The sequence below is a fragment of the Marmota marmota genome, unplaced genomic scaffold (genome assembly GCF_001458135.2).
Source record: "Marmota marmota marmota unplaced genomic scaffold, marMar, whole genome shotgun sequence".
Classification (NCBI taxonomy): domain Eukaryota; kingdom Metazoa; phylum Chordata; class Mammalia; order Rodentia; family Sciuridae; genus Marmota; species Marmota marmota.
The window spans coordinates 28462505-28468504 of record NW_026000068.1 but is presented as its reverse complement, the minus strand read 5'-3'; the positions used below and the strand labels follow the sequence as shown (position 1 = coordinate 28468504).

Genomic DNA, 6000 nt, shown 5'->3' with positions numbered 1-6000 from the left:
TTTAAAAAAAAAAAAAAAAAAAAAGAAAAAAGAAAAGAAAAGAAAGAAAAGAAAAAGAAAAATGAAAAAAAATTCTGCTAGCAAATCAAATGTATTTGTTGATTATAATTCTTTTACTTAAGAAAAAAGGAGAAGTATTCTATAAAGTTCTTAAGAAAAAGGAATCTTTTTTTACTACCTTAAGGAGTAGTAGACAGTTGTCACTCAATGTGATTTTTAAAAATTGTCCATGGTAATATTAAAAAAGAGTTGGGTGGCTCACACCTGTAATCCCAGAGGCTCAGGAAACTGATGTAAGAGGATTATGAGTTCAAAGCCAGCCTCAGCAAAAGTGAGATGCTAAACAATTCAGTGAAACCATGTCTCTAAAAAAAAAAAAAAATACAAAATAGGGCTGGGAATGTGGCTCAGTGGTCTAGTGTGCCTGAGCTCAATCCCCAATACCGGCCCCCCCCACCTGAAATAAAAAGAAAAAAAAGGGTTGGCTAAATATTGCTTTACAGGTATATGTTATAAATAAAATTCAGGTATTGAAGAGGCAAGATAAGATTTTAGAAATATGCCAAAATCATATGTCTTATTTACCCATGTAAGTATGGCATGATCAGAACAAAGTCTAGAAAATATGAGGCTCAGTAGATGCAAACAGCATGATTTCAACCTACATTGTCAATGTGCTTTGGATGTAGGATTTTAATTTCTCAAACCTCTCAATTCCCCAGTGACATTTAAATCAAGCAAATAGCTTTTTTTAGATTGATTTAATCTCAAATATCAAACTTTCATCCAATATCCCACTCAAAGCAGAAATTTTCTATATCATATTGCCTGTGCTTCAGCTTGCCCACTATCTAGCACAAAACTGACATGTAATGATGTTTAATTAAAATTTGCTAAGTATACGTTTACAGGTACATTTATAAATACACATGTGGAAACCATAAATGATATACATCAATTAATCTACAAACTTTTGAAGGTTTCCCTAAAATATAGGATGTATATAAAGTATGCATACAAATGCGTACATTAATCATTTATTAAATAAATTCATATTAACTTCGAAGAGAATACAACATTACCTTTAAGACATTTCGTTCTCGTTTTAAATAGAGATCATCATTATTTTTGACCAATACTTTCCTGAATTGTCTATTTTTTGGTATGAGTTTTTTTTTTTTTTCCTGAAGCTTCTGAGGATAAATTTAATTCCTATTCCACATGAAAGTTATTCAACTATTTGAAAAATGGCTATCATTTTTCCCTAAGTCTACTCTTTTTTTCAGACCGAGCATTCCTTTAATCATTATAATAGGATATGGCTTTTAAGGCCTATCACCATATTGGATAGATTCCAGTTCATCCCTGTCTCTCCTAAATGTGGCAGTCAGAACTGAGTGCATTATTTGACATGTGGCCTAATTATGCAAAGTACATGGTAGTGATGCCGGCCTTGTTCTAGACTCTATCTCTAATCATTTAAAATTTTACTAAGGCAGGAAATGTACTCTGTGGAGGGTTGGCATCATCTTATTCTGAGTTTTTGAACTTTTGTAAAACTAGAATGTCTAAATTTTTTTTTGTACCAAATGCTGTTTATTTCAAGCTATTGTAATTTGTTTCTGTTGCAACCTGTGTTTTGGATAAAAATAGAGGACTCTATATCCATTCATACTCTAGTTCATGTTTGACATTGGACCATTATTCTATTTATTCAAGACTTTTTTGAATCCTGACTGTATTATCCAATGTCTTTGTTGCCATGCTTTATTCATGTCATTCTTTCTTTTTTTGGTACTGGGGATTGAACTCAGGGCCACTTGACCACTGAGCCACATCCCCAGCCCTATTTTGTATTTTATTTAGAGACAGGGTCTCACTGAGTTGCTTAGCATCTTGCTTTTGCTGAGCCTGGCTTTGAACTCACAATCCTCCTGTCTCAGCCTCCTGAGCTGGCTGGGATTACAGGCGTGCACCATCATGCTCAGCTTCATGTCATTCTTTAAGACACACCTGAGTGGCTACGATGGGTCAGACATTATGTCAGGCACTAATGGCATACAGAATAAGGAGACAGGGTCCCTTTCCTGAAAGAGTGCATAGCATAGCAAGGAGCCTACCAGTATAGTTATAAGGCTTCCAGGTTTCCATTCAAATGACTGGCAAAAGCGTGCTAGTGCATTTCTCAGGGACCTCTCTTTACGTTGGAAACTGTCATTATAGTAAGAAGAATAAAACATAACGCCTATCATTTTTATTGAGCACTTATTTAATGATGGGTAAAAAACATTCATCACATTATGTCATTTAAGATACACAGCATCATCATGACAGTTTTAATCCTTCATTACAGCTGAGAATTTTAAGGTTCAGGAAATTTATGCAACTTTCATAAACTTACATGGCCAATAAATTGCAGCACTTCAATTTGAACCTGAAAATCTGACTCCAAAGCTCATTCTAAGTCACTTCTGAAAGAAGTAATTCTCTCATTGTGGAAACTTTCTAACTATACTAAAAACCAGCTTTGACTTATCTTCTAGGAACATATGAGTATTTTGATTAAAAGACTTGCCCAAGTCCAACTATACTCTCTTTTGAAGAGTAAAAGTAAATTAGCGTACTTGGGGCTGTTTTGTTCTTGGTGAACCTAATAGTCACTGCCATTTTTCTAAAATGCTCATTTTTACATTAATAATTTTGTCTAACATTGCTAGGGACTGATGTCAAACTCATTGTTTTGAAGTTCTCAGAATCTGCCTTTCATTGCTTGTAAAATCAGGTCAGCATTGACTCATCGATAGTCTTCTTTCTCTCATTCATACTCCATGATACAACAAGAATAATTAGTGTAGTTTCTAGGGGCACATCTGAAGTTCCTTCCTACTCAAAAACACAAGGCCTTATTTCTATAACTTTCTGCTTCAGCTTCTGGGGTTTCATGCCTTGCAATGGGAGTTATTAGAAGTATGAATATCAAATTGTTCTGCAAATAGCCTCACATGTACAAAACACTTAAAAATATTTGCTGAAATATATCTGGAATATGGAATATGGAATTGGGGGCATAAAAAACCCACAATCTTGTTTCTTAAGAATGTTTCTTAAGAAAGAAAAAAGGCCACTGTTTTTGCCTTTTGGAGGAGCAACACATATCACATACAAATGGTTTGTTGTTAAGGAAAACAACTAGATGAATCTGGATGAGACTCTGAAGTTGAGAAGTCAGAGTGCTTCTGGGCCTGGCTTCATGAGAAGTGTCTCATAAGAAAAGGGCCAAATTATTCTACAGCAAATTATGAACAACTGGTTGGTGTGGAAAAGAAGACCTGAGAAATGAGCAAGATAAGAAGAGTGTAGTGGTGTGAGGTGTTGCCCACGACTGTGGTAGAAAGCCCACAATACCACTGGAGAATATGGCTAGGGAGAGATTCTCAGCAGCTCCCACTTGAATCTCAAACTACAGCTGCGTCAGCCTTGCACACTTAAGGGTAACACAGAAGCAGCAATGTGGAGACAGCATTTTCCTTCAAGATGGATGTAGTGGATGACCCCAATTTTATAAGATGAAAAACACCTTTAAAAAGGAAATAGCTTCTGTTTGGTAATTTGTATTATCTCAGGAAAAGTGAGTATTAGCAAGTAATAAAGTCCTTCTATTCTTATAATATTTTATTGATATGTCTCCCCTAATTGTACTTTCACTTTCATTATAGTGTATTTTTAAAGATTTTTTGTTTTTGTTTTGCAGTGCTGGAGGTCAAACCCAGTAACCAGAGCATGTTAGGCAATTGCTCTCACCCCTGAGTTACATCCTCATACTGCATTTTTAAAGAGCCATATTAATTTTTTTATAGCATAACACATATTATATACAAAGGCCTAAGATTACTTCCTGTAGACTAGCAGAGATTGCAAGGATAGTGTGTTATCTAGGGATGGTAGAGTCCCCCAGATATGACAGATTTTTCACAAGGTTATTTTATCCAGAGTGCTCAGTGTCATATGAATTTAATAGGAATAACCAAATAATCAAATATATTAGTAGGAAATAAAGAATTTTGAAACTTTTTCCAGAAGACTGCTATGATTGATGTTATGTTCAACAGTCCTGTGTTTGGAAGCAGGGGCACATCCTTATGATCCCAGCTCCCTGGGAGGCTGAGGCAGAAAGATTATGAGTTTGAGACCAGCCTCAGCAATGTCAGCAATTTAGCAAGACCCTGTCTCAAAATTTAAAAATTTAAAAAGGGGTTGGGGATGTAGCTTGGTGGTAGAGTGCCCCTGGGATCAAATCCCCAGTACCACAGAGGAAAAAATAAAAAAAAAGCCCTAAAATAATCTCAGTGGTTGAGGAGGCTGAGGCAGGAGGATCAAAAGTTCAAAGCCAGCATCAGCAATGGTGAGGCACTAAGCAACTCAGTGAGACCCTATATCTAAATAAAATACAAAATAGGGCTAGGGATGTGGCTCAGTGGTTGAGTGCCCCTGAGTTCAATCTCAGGTACCAAAAAAAAAAAAAAAAATTACAATTTAAGAAACTTTAAGATTTACAACTTAGGGACTGGGGATATAGCTCAGTGGTACAGTGCTTGCTTAGTATACAAGAGGCCCTGTGTTCAATTCCCAGGACCTCAGGAAAAAAACAAAAAAGATTAATTTTAATCAATGTTTGAAAGTAAAAAATTGTTGCTGAGATGGTTGTCTTTGGTAATGTGCAGTATTGGAAGCATCAGCACAGTAGCATCATGCTAATTCATTACAGCTGGGAGATGAACCTCACTGAAAAATTCAAGAAACTGAATACTGAACAGTTAGTTGCGGAAGGGCAATTATGGGACCTGGTCTGGTTTCATTATCTAAGATGAGTGAGAATAAAATGCAAAACTGAAACATAAATGTTGCAAAGCACATTAGATATGAGATTTCTTTTTTTTTGTTTTAATTATCTAAGTTTTCATTAATAAATGCTTTGAAAATATATGACTCTTTTTTGATGCTGGCTGTTTTAAAGAAAAATAGTATATGGTTTTCAACTACATTATATTACAATATTGCAAATGGCTAATTTTTTTATTACTGTGTGTCAGCAATTATGCTAAACAGTTTTCTTGTATCATCTCATTGATTGCTAACCTAAAGTGAAGTGGATAATTTTATCATCTTCTTTTTAAGACAGGAGGAAACTGAGGCACAAGGAAATGAACAAATCTGTCCAAACTCAATACTTCCAGCAAATAATTGAGCCAGAATTGAAGTTCAGGTGGAGTCTAGCAAGCATAGATCTCTATTCATTTATTTTGTGTCCACTAGGTGTTTTTTTTAATGCACTCACTATGTTCTTAAATGTTTTCCATATGACCTATATACTCTTATGAAGGAGAGATGCATCTAATTAATTTATTTTGTAGCATTAAACATTCTTTAATGTCCTACCCAAAGCGTGTGCCAAATACACTTATATTTGTGAGGACTCAGTTTGAAGGTTAACTTAGTTGATTTCATTGGGAAGAGCTGACTGCTGTCTCCCTTGTGTCTTCAGTACTTTGTATAGATGCCCATAATATTCACTGCACTTATTTATTTAATATATCTACTTCAGGACCTAACTTGTGTCTGGAACACAGTAAGAGTTAAGGAATGAATCAATAACTTGGCCCAGTTCTTATCTTTTCTGCATCATTTTTTGACATATAATTTTCCCTGCCAGCCACCAATTTGTCTCCTGCTGAGGTAAAGCAGAATGCTGCCTTCTCTAGCCTGAATTAATGTTTTCCCTGCTTACCAAACTAAAGAGGCAAAGAAACATGAGCTTCTCAGTTCAAGCAAGGGACATTTTTGATAAATAAATGAATTAAAAATTCTGAATCTGCAAGCTTCGTGTTGGAGTATCTCAAAGAGAAGTTGCCCAAACTGTACGCATTGCCTGTGATGGATGTGGCTGGATGCCATTCTCCCCAACTCTTCATTATTAAGTAATCTGACCCATCATTTAAAACA

The 6000-nt window shown here is 35.4% G+C and overlaps 1 protein-coding gene across 41 annotated transcripts in view; it reads right to left on the bottom strand.

Moving 5' to 3' along the window:
* Adgrl2 (adhesion G protein-coupled receptor L2) overlaps nucleotides 1-6000 on the bottom strand; it is a 624560-nt gene that overhangs the window by 260359 nt on the left and 358201 nt on the right. The gene's annotated exons all lie outside the window — the stretch shown is intronic.